The sequence below is a fragment of the Aotus nancymaae genome, unplaced genomic scaffold, assembly GCF_030222135.1.
Source record: "Aotus nancymaae isolate 86718 unplaced genomic scaffold, 86718_ANA_hifiasm-v0.15.2.pri h1tg000141l, whole genome shotgun sequence".
Classification (NCBI taxonomy): Eukaryota; Metazoa; Chordata; class Mammalia; order Primates; family Aotidae; genus Aotus; species Aotus nancymaae.
Genome location: NW_026988556.1, coordinates 302,600 through 316,518, shown reverse-complemented (window position 1 = coordinate 316,518; position 13,919 = coordinate 302,600). Strand labels below are relative to the sequence as shown.

The 13,919-nt window shown below is 45.8% G+C and overlaps 2 non-coding genes and 1 pseudogene across 2 annotated transcripts; all 3 read left to right on the top strand.

The window, feature by feature from the left end:
* LOC135272880 (GTP-binding protein 4-like) overlaps nt 1-4,462 on the top strand; it is a 691,440-nt pseudogene extending 686,978 nt beyond the window's left edge.
* A 3,293-nt stretch (nt 4,463-7,755) lies between these two features.
* Nucleotides 7,756-7,862, top strand: LOC135272906 (U6 spliceosomal RNA). The gene has a single exon (XR_010340834.1). It is a non-coding gene; the product is annotated as a U6 spliceosomal RNA (small nuclear RNA).
* A 1,746-nt stretch (nt 7,863-9,608) lies between these two features.
* LOC135272908 (U6 spliceosomal RNA) lies at nt 9,609-9,715 on the top strand. Its single transcript, XR_010340836.1, has one exon. It is a non-coding gene; the product is annotated as a U6 spliceosomal RNA (small nuclear RNA).
* Nucleotides 9,716-13,919: the final 4,204 nt, after the last annotated feature.

Below are 13,919 nucleotides of genomic sequence, written 5' to 3'. Positions count from 1 at the left end.
ATTACAACTCTATTTTAAAAGAAACTGGAAGAATTAGAAAAAGAAGAAGAGCTGAGAACAGCTGCTGGAGAGTATGACAGTGACTCTGAGAGTGAAGATGAGGACATGCTGGAAATCCGACAGCTGGCAAAGCAGATTAGAGAGAAGAGGAAGCTGAAAATTCTGTAGTCCTAAGAAAAGAATACACAGGGACCCGGGATGCCTCGAACTGCTAAGAAGGCAAATTTGTGTCTTTCCAAAGAGGTGTGATCTATTTTTTGCAAATTGGATTCCTGTGTAATCATTGCTAAATAAGAATTATTTAGCATATGGCCATTATTTGCCATTTATGGCCATAAGACTGCACATTCTTCTTTTGTTGGTGTATGTGGATTTACAGTATTGCTCACGTCCTGATCTTTTGTATTCTGGTTACTGTGTCCTTTCTTGGTGGCTTTCAGCTTCAAGTTTAGCACTATTATGGATCCAGTCATTTTGCAGTTGTACAGATAAAAAGTGTAAGTTCTGGTTCATCGATGTTTAAGGCAATCAGTTAACATTTTCATTTTCCTGCTCTGATTTCTTTTTTTTGTTTGTTTTTTTCGAGACGGAGCCTTTCTCTGTCAGCCAGGTTGGAGTACAGTGGTGCAGTCTTGACACACTGCAACCTCCACCTCCCAGGTTAAAGTGATTCTTCTGTCTGAGCCTCCTGAGTAGCTGGACCTGCCACCACGCCCGGCTAATTTTTGTATTTTTAGTAGAGATGGGGTTTCACCAAGTTGGCCAGGCTGGTTTCAAACTCCGACCTCAAGTGATCTGCCCGCCTTGGCCTCCCAAAGTGCTGGGATTACAGGCATGAGCCACTGCGCCTGGCTGGTTTTCTTGCTCTTTAATTGCTACATTAAATCTGGACTCTTTAGGAATTTACAGGAATCTGACCCAGTCTACAAAAGGCAGTTTGTTGGCTCTGTGGCAGGGTGGGATGGGGCAAAAGAAAGACCAGGTAGAGGGCAGTTAACATGTAACTGGAGGGGAGTAACTTGACATTCAGGATACATTGTTTTCATATGGTGGCAACTGACTGGTTATGGTGGACTTGGACATTTTTGTACTTTTCTGGATGAGGCTCAGCCATCCCTGGGAGGAGGGAGATTGGCACACTGCCTTTGTCTTAGGCCACCTCGCTAACCTCAGCTTTAGTGTGTCACCTGTGATGGAGATGGTCACTCTCCCATGTTGTGGTGAAGAGTAGACAGACATGGAGGATATGCCGTGTCTTACCACAGCAGTTGCTCCATAAATGTTAGTTTTCATGGGATTTAATTGAGCTATCCAGAAACATGAAAGCAAAGCCCAGTAAAAATTACAACTTCTTAAAATAATTGTTGGAATATATATATATATATATATTTTTTTTTTTTTTCCTGTGAAATTTTTTTCAACATTTCATCAAACTAATTTTGCTTAAAGCAAATATGTCATTTTTTTCTTCTCAGGTTCAGAGGACAGTTTTGGAGAATGAGATGCGTAGTCTTGGTGTTGACATGGACAATAAAGACAACGTGAGTGTGGGGGGCGGTTCCCGTGTTCATGTGGCTGGATACACCTTTTTAATAAAACCAGCTGGGCGCCATGGTTCACGCCTTTAATCCCAATACTTTGGGAGGCTGAGGCAGGTAGATTATCAGGTCAGGAGTTTGAGACCAGCCTGGCCAGTATGGTGAAACCCCATCTCCACTAAAAAAATACAAAAAATTAGCGGGACACAGTGGCATGCACCTGTAATCCCAGCTACTCAGGAGGCTGAGGCAGAAGAATTGCTTGAACCCGGGCGGTGGAGGTTGCAGTGAGCTGAGGTTGTGCCACTGTACTCAGCCTGGGTGACAGAGCAAGATTCTATCTCAAAAGAAAAAAGAAAAGCAATGTCCTGGAAAGCCATGGGAAATTACAGCAAAAAGCAATGAGAGCTTCCAGTCTCTCTCTTGAGATTTTTGCTGGCTCTGGGTGTCGGTTGAAGTGATGCTTGAGGATTTCCTGACCCTCAGTCTGGGTCGAGAATTCACTGGCCCTGGAGCTGGTTTGAAGTGGTGGCTTGAGGATTCCCTGACCCTGGGTCTGGGTTGAAGTGGTGGGTTGAGGCTGCACTCCAGCCTGGGTGACAGAGCAAGACTCTTGTCTCAAAAAAAAAAAAAATTCCACAGGCATGAGGCAGTGCCGTGATGTGCCTGGGTGTGGCCGCAGACCCTGTCCTCTGGATGTGTAGTCTGCAGTTTCTGTCTGATAAGTGTCCCTTTGTGTTCATATCAGTAACCCCAAAAATGGGGCGATGAGGGAGAGAGCTTTGTTTATGTCTGAAATATAAATTGTGATGTGATACTCTAATAATCATTTTTAAATGAGAGTTCTGATTTTCTTTGAGTTAAAATCAGCTTACATAAAGCAGCTTCTGTTAAGCGAATAAGAATATTTGACCAATGACTAATGTGAAATTGTTACTAATGTGAATTTCAGATGTCAATTGACATGGAAAATGTCACTAACGTGAAAAAACTGTGTATATTTTCAAGATCTTTAGCCCATATGGTAATGGTTCAAACACTCCTCTCCTCCCCTCTTGCTGGAGTGACCTTGTGTCTGTCGCTGAGCCTAGAGGCGGGGCTGGGGTCCTGAGCACCGAACGTTGCTTTCCCTGCTTTGCAGGCCCACTACGCGGTCCAGGCAAGAAGATCCTGGAGCGTCACTAGGAAAAGAAAGTGGGAAGATTCTGCTCCCCCCTCCTCTGTGGCCCGGGGTCGAAGTCAGAGTTGCTCTCGACCTCCACGTGATGTTTCTGGTCTTTGGGATGTCAAGGTCAGTTTCTGTGTCATGTAATGGAATAAAATAACAGTCTGTGCTGTTTATTGAACAGGGTTCAGGGCAAACATCAGCAGTTGTCATTTGTAGGAGCTATGGCAGGGGTTGTGTGCACTGCGTGCTGTTTACTGCACAGGGTTCAGCACAGACACCAGCAGCTGTCATTTGCAGGGGCTACAGCAGGGGTTGTGTGCCCTGTGTGCCCTCATTTTGTGGCATCCTTTAGAGGAGAGCTCGGCCCAGGGTGCAGGTGGATGCCCCTGGACAGTTGCACTGGATGGACCAGTCCCTGGCGCTTTCCTTCCTCGGAGTGGGGGCAGAGCATGGTCGACAGGACCTGCAGTCTGGGATCAGGCCCTGCTGTCTGAAGAGGGCCAGCAAGTGGCCACTGCTAAGCACCAGGAGGCCTCCAGTCCCAGCAAGCCCATGGGAGGAATAGCTGGAGGGAACTGCTGGGTCGACGGGTGGATCATGCTCATCCTTAGGTTGCAGGGTTGTTTCCCCCCAAATGGAGAGCTTGAGTCACATTTAGCTCATTTGTAGTGTCTTTTGAAAAAGACACTTTAGATGTACAGTCTCTCTTGCTGAAATGTCCTTTTATTAAACACAAAAACTTGTAGTTTCAGCATTGTGGACCTGTAGGTGCCGGAGAAAGTCTCTGTATAAAGTGCTGAGGTCTTCATGGAAGCCTGAGTTTCACTCCCCTGTGCCATTTCCATCGTGAAACCTGGCTTGTGTAACAGGGAGTTAGACAGATGTGTTCTAAACTTGTAGGTCTAAACTGTATCTAGTCCTGGCTCTAAAACCTGTCCTAGGTATGATTTTCATCCAGTCTTTATACAAAAATATTCACCGAGTTCCTGCAGATACTGTGCTGGGCCTGAGAGAAAAGAGATGTAACAGGGTCTCTTCACGGAGCAGGCCTGAGCCATTGAAACATTGTTACAAATAGTTAAAATTCAGAATGGAACATTGGTTTTAAATAATGAATGTAAGTTTTTCTCGTCTTTTTAGATGGTGAAGAAAGCCAAGACTATGATGAAGAATGCTCAGAAGAAGATGAATCAGTTGGGGAAGAAAGGGGAGGCAGACAGACATGTGTTTTGATATGAAGCCCAAGCACTTACTCTCTGGAAAGAGGAAAGCTGGCAAAAAGGACAGGAGATAGGGTCCCTGCCATTGGCGTGGCTTGGCGAGGCTGCGGCTGTTTTATTTGCTGGTTTGGTACAGTATGGTTTCATGAAATTGGAGTTATCTATAAACTGAAAAAGACAATCAGTAAAGCACTTGTTGCTTTGCTGAAAACTATGGTTAACCCTGTATAGATGTGGGAAACGTTTGTCACTGTGTAATATTACAAATATTTTGATTAGACAGTGTTTCTGCATTTAGTATAGTATCAGTTTCTTCTGATTTTCAGAACTGGGAAGATGTACTGGTGTAACTGGGTTATTTTTGATGGAGAAAAACCTTATTCTCTGTAGTAAGAGCTTGGGAGCAAACACGTTTATGAGTGTATCAGAATCTCATGCTTAAAATACCCGCTTAAATTATTTTCTAGTCTTTTTGTACAATGTCTTATTGTAATCTATCAACTATTTTATCCAAAATAAACCTCCAGAAGAAAGTAGTTTTGATTTATTTAGCTCATTTTTGGTTTATAGTCACTGTTGATTTGGCCAAATGAAAAAGGAAAAAACATACGACATTTCTACGTTGTTTTAAAGCAAAAATACTTCTTGGGGAGGCATTAGGCAATTAAATGTGGATATTCTCCTATTTCCGTGACCCGACCCTGAAGTTGTACATTCAGTAAAACATAGAAACACTTCACATACCACCTCAAAAGCACCTCCATGATCTAAGAGATGTCCAAATGAAACAATTTCTAAATAAAAGCATGCTTGAGGGAAGAACTGCCCCTCCCTCAAGGTGGATTAAGTAAAGCTAAGACATCCCAGCCTCCTTACTCAGAACAGCAGGCTTTCCTGGAATTGATGTTAGGTAGGCCAAACAGTGCAGGAAGAGGGAGTGCGTATTGTTGAAAACCAGTCAGGTAAGGCAAAGATCAATTATGTATTTACTTTTTATGGGGGGGTGGACAGAGTCTGACTCTGTCGCCCAGGCTGGAGTACAGTGGTGCAATCTTGGCTCACTGGAACCTCTACCTTCTGGGTTCAAGTGATTCTCCTGCCTCAGCATCCCGAGAAGCTGGGATTACAGGCACCCACCACCAGGTCCAGCTTAATTAGTTTTTGAATTTTTAGTAGACGTAGGGTTTTACCATGTTGGCCAGGCTGGTCTGAACTCCAAACCTCAAGTAATCTGCTCACCTCAGCCTCCCAAAGTGCTGGTCTTACAGATGTGAGCCACCAAGCCTGGCCTAATTACATATTTAAATTAAAACTGAGGCCAAGTATGGTGGCTCACACCTGTAATCCAAGCACTTTGGAGGCCAAGGCGGGTGGATCACCTGTGGTTGGGAGTTCAAGACCAGCCTGACCAACATGGTGAAACCCCGTCTTTTTTAAAAAAAAAAAAAAAAAGAAGAAAGTAGCCCATGTACACCAACATATTTCACAATAACAACCAAACAGATACAAGTCAAATCCATCTCAAGAGTAGATTTAATCAAACGGTGACATTTTTACACAACAGTCTCCCTCTTTTTTTTTTTTTTTTTTTGAGACGGAGTTTCACTCTTCTTACCGCTACCTCCACCTCCTGAGTTCAGGCAATTCTCCAGCCTCAGCCTCCTGAGTAGCTAGGATTACAGCCATGCGCCACCATGCCCAGCTAATTTTTTGTATTTTTAGTAGAGATGGTGATTCACCATCTCTACCATGTTGACCAGGATGTTCTCGATCTCTTGACGTTGTGATCCACCCGCCTTAGCCTCAAAAAGTGCTGGGATTTCAGGCGTCAGCCACTGCGCCCGGAAGATTTTTTTTTTTTTTTTTCTGAGACGGAGTTTCACTCTTGTTACCCAGGCTGCAGTGCAATGGCTCGGTCGTGGCTCACCACAACCTCCGCCTCCTGGGTTCAAGCAATTCTGCCTCAGCCTCCCGAGTAGCTGGAATTACCGGAGTAAGCCACCGTGCCCTGAAGATTTTTTTTTTTCTTTTGAGAAGGAGTTTTGCTCTTGTTACCCAGGGTGGAGTGCAATGGCACCATCTCGGCTCACCGCAACCTCCGCCTCCCGGGTTCAGGCAACTCTCCTGCCTCAGCCTCCTGAGTAAATGGGATTAGAGACATGCGCCACCATGCCCAGCTAATGTTTTGTATTCTTAGTAGAGACGGGGTTTCACCATGTTGACCAGGATGTTCTCGATCTCTTGACGTTGTGATCGACCCGCCTTAGCCTCAAAAAGTGATGGGATTATAGGCGTCAGCCACTGCGCCCGGAAGATTTTTTTTTTTTTTTTTGAGACGGAGTTTTGCTCGTGTTACCCAGGCTGCAGTGCAATGGCACGATCTCGCCTCAACGCAAACTCTGCCTCCTGGGTTCAAGTAATTCTCCTGCTTCAGCCTCTCGAGTAGCTGGAATTAACAGGCGTGAGCCACCGTGCCCGGATGATTTTTTTTTCTTTTTTTTTTTTTTTGAGACGGAGTTTCGCTTTTGTTACCCACGCTGGAGTGCAATGTCGCAATCTCGGCTCACCTCAACGTCCGCCTCCTGGATTCAAGTAATTCTGCCTTAGCCTCCCAAGTAGCTGGAATTACAGGCGTCAGCCACCGGACCCGGAGGATTTTTTTTTTTTTTTTTTTTTTTGAGACGGAGTTTCGCTCTTGTTACCCAGGCTGCAGTGCAATGGCGCGATCTCGGCTCACCGCAACTTCCGCCTCCTCTGTTCAAGCAGTTCTCCTGCCTCAGCCTCCCGAGTAGTTGGAATTACAGGCGTGAGCCACCGCGCCAGGAAGATTTTTTTTATTTTCATTTTTTTTGAGACGCAGTTTCGCTCTTGTTATCCAGGCTGGAGTGCAATGGCACGATCTCGCCTGAACGCAAACTCCGCCTTCTGGGTTCAAGCAGTTCTCCTGCCTCAGCCTCCCGAGTAGCTGGAATTACAGGCATGAGCCACCATGCCCGAAAGATTTTTTTTTCTTTTCTTCAGAAGGAGTTTCGCTCTTGTTACCCAGGCTGGAGTGCAATGGCACGATCTCGGCTTACTGCAACCTCTACTTCCTGGGTTCAGGCAATTCTCCTGCCTCAGCCTCCTGAGTAGCTGGAATTACAGGCGTGAGCCACCGCGCTAGGAAGATTTTTTTTTTTTTATTTTTGAGGTGCAGTTTCACTCTTGTTACCCAGGCTGCAGTGCAATGGCACGGTCTCGCCTCAACGCAAACTCCGCCTTCTGGGTTCAAGCAATTCTCCTGCCTCAGCCTCCCAAGTAGCTAGAATTACAGGTGTGAGCCACCACGCCCGGATGATTTTTTTTTTTTTTTTTTTGAGACGGAGTTTCGCTCTTGCTACCCAGGCTGGAGTGCAATGGTGCGATCTCGGCTCACCGCAACCTCCACCTCCTGGGTTCAGGCAATTCTCCTGCCTCAGCCTCCTGAGTAGCTGGGATTACAGGCATGCGCCACCATGCCCAGCTAAGTTTTTGTATTTTTAATAGAGACGGGGTTTCACCATGTTGGCCAGGATGGTCTCGATCTCTTGACCTCATGATCCACCCATGTCGGCCTCCCAAAGTGCTGGGATTACAGGCGTGAGCCACCGTGCCCGGCGAAACCTCATCTTTAAAAGAAAAAAAAGAAACACAAAAATTAAGTTGGAAACGGTGGTCCAAGCCTGTAATCCTAGCACTTTGGAAGGCTCAGGAGGGCGGATCATGAGGCCAGAGGTTCGAGACTAGCCTGACCCACATAATGAATCCCATTCTCTGTAAAATAAAATAAAATAATAAATTACCTGGGCACGTGCTCACTTCGGCAGCACATACACTAACCTTGGAATGATACAGAGAAGATTAGCATGGCCCCTGCGCAAGGATGACATGCAAATTCATGAGGCGTTCCATATTTTTTTTGTTTTTAAAAATAAAAAATAAATTTAAATTTAAAGGTAAAAAAGAAAATTAGCTGGGCACGGTGGGGGACACCTGTAAACCCAGCTACATGGGAGGCTGAGGCAGGAGAATCGTTTGAACCAAGGAGGCAGAGGTTGCAATGAACCAAGATTGCACCATTGCACTCCAGCCTGGGTGAGAAGAGGGGAACTCTATCTCATAAAAAGGCAGATCAGGGGGGATTTATCTAGCACCTCGTTTTTATAAGTGTGGACACTGAACTCTCTGATTTTTTTTTTTTTTTTTTTTTTTTTTTTGTGAAGGAGTTTCGCTCTTGTTACCCAGGCTGGAGTGCAATGGCGCGATCTCGGCTCACCACAACCTCCGCCTCCTTGGTTCAAGCAATTCTCTTACCTCAGCCTGCGGAGTAGTTGGAATTACAGGCGTGAGCCACCGCCACCACGCCCGGAAGATTTATTTTTTTTTTTGAGACAGAGTTTCGCTCTTGTTTCTCAGGCTGGAGTGCAATGGCGTGATCTCGGCTCACCCCCGCCTCCGCCTCCTGGGTTCAAGCAATTCTCCTGCCTCAGCCTCCCGAGTAGCTGGAATTACAGGCCTGAGCCACCGCGCCCAGAAGATTTTTTTTTTTCTTTTTTGTTCTGAGACGGAGTTTCGCTCTTGTTACCTAGGCTGGAGTGCAGTGGCACGATCGCGGCTCACTGCAACCTCCGCCATCCGGGTTCAAGTGATCCTCCTTCCTCACCCTCCTGCGTAGCTGGGATTACAAATGCACACCACCATATCTGGCTAATTTTTGGATTTTAGGAGAGACAGGCTTTCACCATGTTTGTCAGGCTGGCCTTGAACTGCTGACCTCGTGATCCACCAGTCTCTGTCTCCCAAAGTGTTGGCATTACAAGCATGACACACTGCGCCAGGCCATAATCTTAATTTTTCAGAAGGCTTTTAGATTAAAAGCTTTACAGGGCTGGGCATGGAGGCTCTTGCCTATAATCCCAGCACTTTGTGAGGCACAGGCGGGTGGATCGCCTGAGGTCAGGAGTTCAAGACCAGCCGGCCAACTTGGTGAAACCTGGTCTCTAATAAAAATACAAAAATTGGCCAGGCGTAGTGACTCACGCCTGTAACCCAAGCCCTTTAGAGGCCAAGGCGGGCGGATCACGTGATGTCGGGTGTTCAAGACCAGCCTGACTAACATGGTGAAACCTCGTTTTTATTTATTTATTTATTTATTTATTTATTTATTTATTTATTTATTTTGAGACAGACTTTCGCTCTTGTTACCCAGGCTGGAGTGCAGTGGGGCGATCTCGGCTCACCGCAACCTCCGCTTCCTGGGTTCAGGCAATTCTCCTGCCTCAGCCTCCTGAGTAGCTGGGATTACAGGCATGCGCCACCATGCCCAGCTAATTTTTTATATTTTTAGTAGAGACGGGCTTTCACCATGTTGACCAGGATGGTCTCGATCTCTTGACCTCATGATTCATCCGCCTCGGCCTCCCAAAGTTCTGGGATTACAGGCGTGAGCCAACGTGCCCGGCGAAACCTCATCTTTAAAAAAAAACAAAGAAACACAAAAATTAAGTTGGAAACGGTGGTCCAAGCCTGTAATCCTAGCACTTTGGAAGGCTCAGGAGGGCGGATCATGAGGCCAGAGGTTCGAGACTAGCCTGACCCACATAATGAAACCCATTCTCTGTAAAATAAAATAAAATAAATTAAATTAATATATAACCTGGGCACGTGCTCACTTCGGCAGCACATACACTAACCTTGCAATGATACAGAGAAGATTAGCATGGCCCCTGCGCAAGGATGACATGCAAATTCATGAGGAGTTCCATATTTTTTTTGTTTTTAAAAATCAAATAAAAATAAATTTAAATTTGAAGTTGAAAAAAAAAGAAAATTAGCTGGGCACGGTGGGGGACACCTGTAAACCCAGCTACCTGGGAGGCTGAGGCAGGAGAATCACTTGAACCAAGGAGTCAGAGGTTGCAATGAACCGAGATCGCACCATTGCACTCCAGCCTGGGTGACAAGAGGGAAACCCTATCTCATAAAAAGGCGAGTCAGGGGGGATTTATCTAGCACCTCGTTTTTACAAGTGTGGACACTGTACTCTCTGATTTTTTTTTTTTTTTTTTTTTTTTTTTGTGAAGGAGTTTCGCTCTTGTTACCCAGGCTGGAGTGCAATGGCGTGATCTCAGCTCACCGCAACCTCCGCATCCTGGGTTCAAGCAATTCTCTTACCTCAGCCTGCGGAGTAGTTGGAATTACAGGCGTGAGCCACCGCCACAGCGCCTGGAAGATTTTTTTTTTTTTTTTTTTTTTTGAGCCGGAGTTTCGCTCTTGTTTCTCAGGCTGGAGTGCAATGCCGCGATCTCGGCTCACCGCAACCTCCGCCTCCTGGGTTCAAGCAATTCTCCTGCCTCAACCTCCCGAGTAGCTTGAATTACAGGGGTGAGCCAGCGCGCCCGGAAGGTTTTTTTTTTTTTTTTTTCTGAGACGGCGTTTCGCTCTTGTTACCCAGGCTGGAGTGCAATGGCGCGATCTCGGCTCACCGCAACCTCCGCCTCCTTGGTTCAAGCAATTCTCTTACCTCAGCCTGCAGAGTAGCTGGAATTACAGGCGTGAGCCACCGCGCCCGGAAGATTTTTTTTTTTTTTTTTTGAGACAGTGTTTCGCTCTTGTTACCGAGGCTGGAGTGCAATGGCACGATCTCGCCTCACCGCAACCTCCGCCAACTGGGTTCAAGCAGTTCTCCTGCCTCAGCCTCCTGAGTAGCTGGAATTACAGGCGTGAGTGACCGCGCCTGGAAATTTTTTTTTTTTTTTAAATATTATGGGGTTTCACCATGATGGCCAGGCTGATCTTTAACTATTAAGCTCAGGTGATCTACCCACTTCGGCCTCCCAAAGTGCTAGGATTACTGGCGTGAGCCACAGCGCCTGGCCCAATCTCTCTGATGTATAAAAATAAAGTTGGCCGGGCATGGTGGCTCATGCCTGTAATCCAAGCACTTTGGAGACCAAGGTGGGCGGATCACCTGAGGTTTTGGGTTCAAGAGCAGCCTGACCAACACGGTGTAACCCCGTCTTTTAAAAAATTAATTAATTAATTAAAAAATAAATAAAGTTAAGGCTGGGTGTGAGGGAGCGCATAACTAACTTAACACCTCCCAAGTGAGTCTTACAACTTCGTTGTAAGACCCAGAAGTCTCTACCACCAGCTTACCTGGAGTAGCCTCAAAACACTCTGTGGTACTTGTATGGGCTGTTTAGACGTCGTGCCCTGTGTCAACACATCTATCTCTCTTCTTTTTAACCCAAAGTTTGAGAATGTGAGCTCAAGGTGAGTGCAACATTATGCCACTGGATTTGTTTCTTGAGGCTGCTATTTTTAAAAAATGATACAAACTTGGTGGCTTGTAACAATAGAAATCTATTCTCTCACAGTTCTGGAAGCCAGAAATCTGAAATCAGTGTGTCAGTAAGCTCCCTCCAGAGGCTCCAGGAAAAGCTCCTTCCTTGACTCATTCAACTTCTTGGCTGGTGACTGCATCACTCGCACCCCTGCCTCCATCTTCACACGGTCTTCTCTTCTTCCATCTGTGTCATCTCCCCTCCTGTCTCTTATAGTAATGAACTGTCATTGGATTTAGGACCTACCTGGGTAATATAGAAAAATTCCATGTTAAGGTCAGGCATGGTGCCTCACGCCTGTAATCTTACCAGCACTTTACGTGGCCGAGGCAGGCGGATTGCCTGAGGTCAGCAAGACACCGTCTCAAAAAAAATAAAGAATTCCATGTTAAGATCATTCACTTAATTACATCTTTTCCAAATAATATACCATTCACCAATCCCAGGGATTTTGATGTGACATATCATTCTGGGTGCCACAATTCTATCTGCCATAAATGGAGAGTCTGTTCTGAAAATGCAGCCAACCCAGAGGAAGCAGGGCCAAGAGATGGAGAGAGAAATCTTGGGGCTGGTTATTCCCATGAGGCCCTGCACCAAGCTGCGCTGAAATCAAACCTAGCCTTGGGGTGTCCTGTATGTGAGCCAGAGGGTTTTATCACTTTTTCCTTAAGCTGGTTTGAATTGGGTTTTCTTGTTATTAATATCCCAAAGAGTCCTCACAAAGATGCCCGGGTAAAAAGAATTCTTTCCATCAGGAGAATCATTCTTGCTCTTTCAAGCAGAAGGGATAGCTGCAGGATTCTTTGCAACTTGAGAGAATTCAGAAAGTTTCTCTTCAATGACACACTCTGAAGGTGTCCCTTTATTCTCTTGTACTGAAGGCTATGTGGATGTGCACACCCCAAGAATGAGCCATTCTCCTACTGAGGAGGGCCACAGGGCCTTTGGTGGGGTTGACCTGGGGTAGGATGGAAGTTACTACTGGGTATTGAAAAAAGATTTTCTGATCTCAAGAAGAGGTCATGCAGGATAGTGAAAAGGCAAGAGTTTTGGACTCAAGCAAACATGAAATGGAATCCAGCCCCGCTGGCTGCTAGCTGGGTGGCATGGCAAAGCATAAGTTACTTAACCTTTCCGAGCCTCAGATTCCAGGAGCTCAGAATGCATCCTAACTGCATCGTATCTGCACTATATGGTGATTGCATCCTAGAGTGATGCATCGCTACCACTCTTCACTGCCTCTTATGGCGATTGTGAAGATGAGCTGAAAAACACAAGAATAGCAGAAAGAGAATGTCCCGTATATTCTCCAGGCCTTGTGACTGCTGACCTGGTGTGTCCTGAGGGAGAAGCGGCAGAGGTGAAGATGGAGGTACAGCTACTGAATGGGAACTAGTGTTTCGTGAGTACCCTCAAGGCACCAGGCTGTGTGGGTCTCTTTCCTTTAATGCTCTGAAGTAGGAGGTAATCTCTGCATGGCACAGATCAGAATCCTGAAGCTGCCAGCGTTATGTAACTTCCCCGGTTCACACAGATAGTGAGTGACCGGGCTGGAATTTGAACTCAGATTGGTCTGACTTCAAAGACCATGCTGTTTATGCTACTCCACCCTCTCTCATACCAAGGGAGGAGGACAGAGAGGGCAGAAAAAAACAATCCTAACGCCAAGCAGAAAAACAAAACACTTACAATGCTTACTGTGAACCAGGAGCTCTGCTGAATGCTTTTGTGAAATTGCCTTTAAATATTTATAAAAACAGCCATTTATTGAATGCATCTTGTATGTCAGGTTGTGACGGAAAGGCTTCATAGGCAATATTTTATTTAAACCTCACACCAATCATTTGAAGAGTATTATGGTGGTATTATTATTATCATTGCTGTTGTTATTATTAGTAATGTCACAGACAAAGAAAGCATGGCCCAAAAGGGGTTAAATGGGTTGCAGAAGCTAGCAAGGAAAAGGATATGGATCCAGGTGGGCAGCTTCAGAACTGTTCCTTGTAGGTGCAGGACACCTTGTAGGTATGAGGGTCCCTGGACCCCGTGCATTCTAGCTATGTCCACATTACAGGGCAGGTATCATGCACAGGTTGGGGCATCAGTATGGCCATACTACCCCCTCCCCAGCCTGCCCCACTCAGCACCTCCCATGCAGGCTGCCCAGGAGCGCTGCACAGCGCCCTCAGCTGGCCAGGGGCATCCACACACAGCAGCTCTGAAGGTGCGGTTGTGGGGGACAGGTCTTCTCTTCTGAGGTTCGTCAAGAGGGATGGACCATCTTTACCCATTAAAGAGTTAAGAATGGAAAAAGGGAGGTAAAACAACCTCATCTGTAAGGACTGCAGTGGGTTTTTTGTTGTTGTTTTTGTTCTAACACTGGCACATACAAAGAGTTCAGCCAGTAAGTCCATTTTGAAACACAGGGGTCCGGTGTGATTTTTCAGGAAAAATAAACCTATTAACACCTTTGAAGTTGCCAAAGTTCCAGACCTGAACCACACTGTATCTTTTTTGAATATTATTTTAAATCATTCAAACAAAACATTTATTCAGAATTTAAAAAAAAATAAAAGATGCCCATGGTGATTTCCGTGAGCCTCAGTTTCCCCATTCATACAGCAGA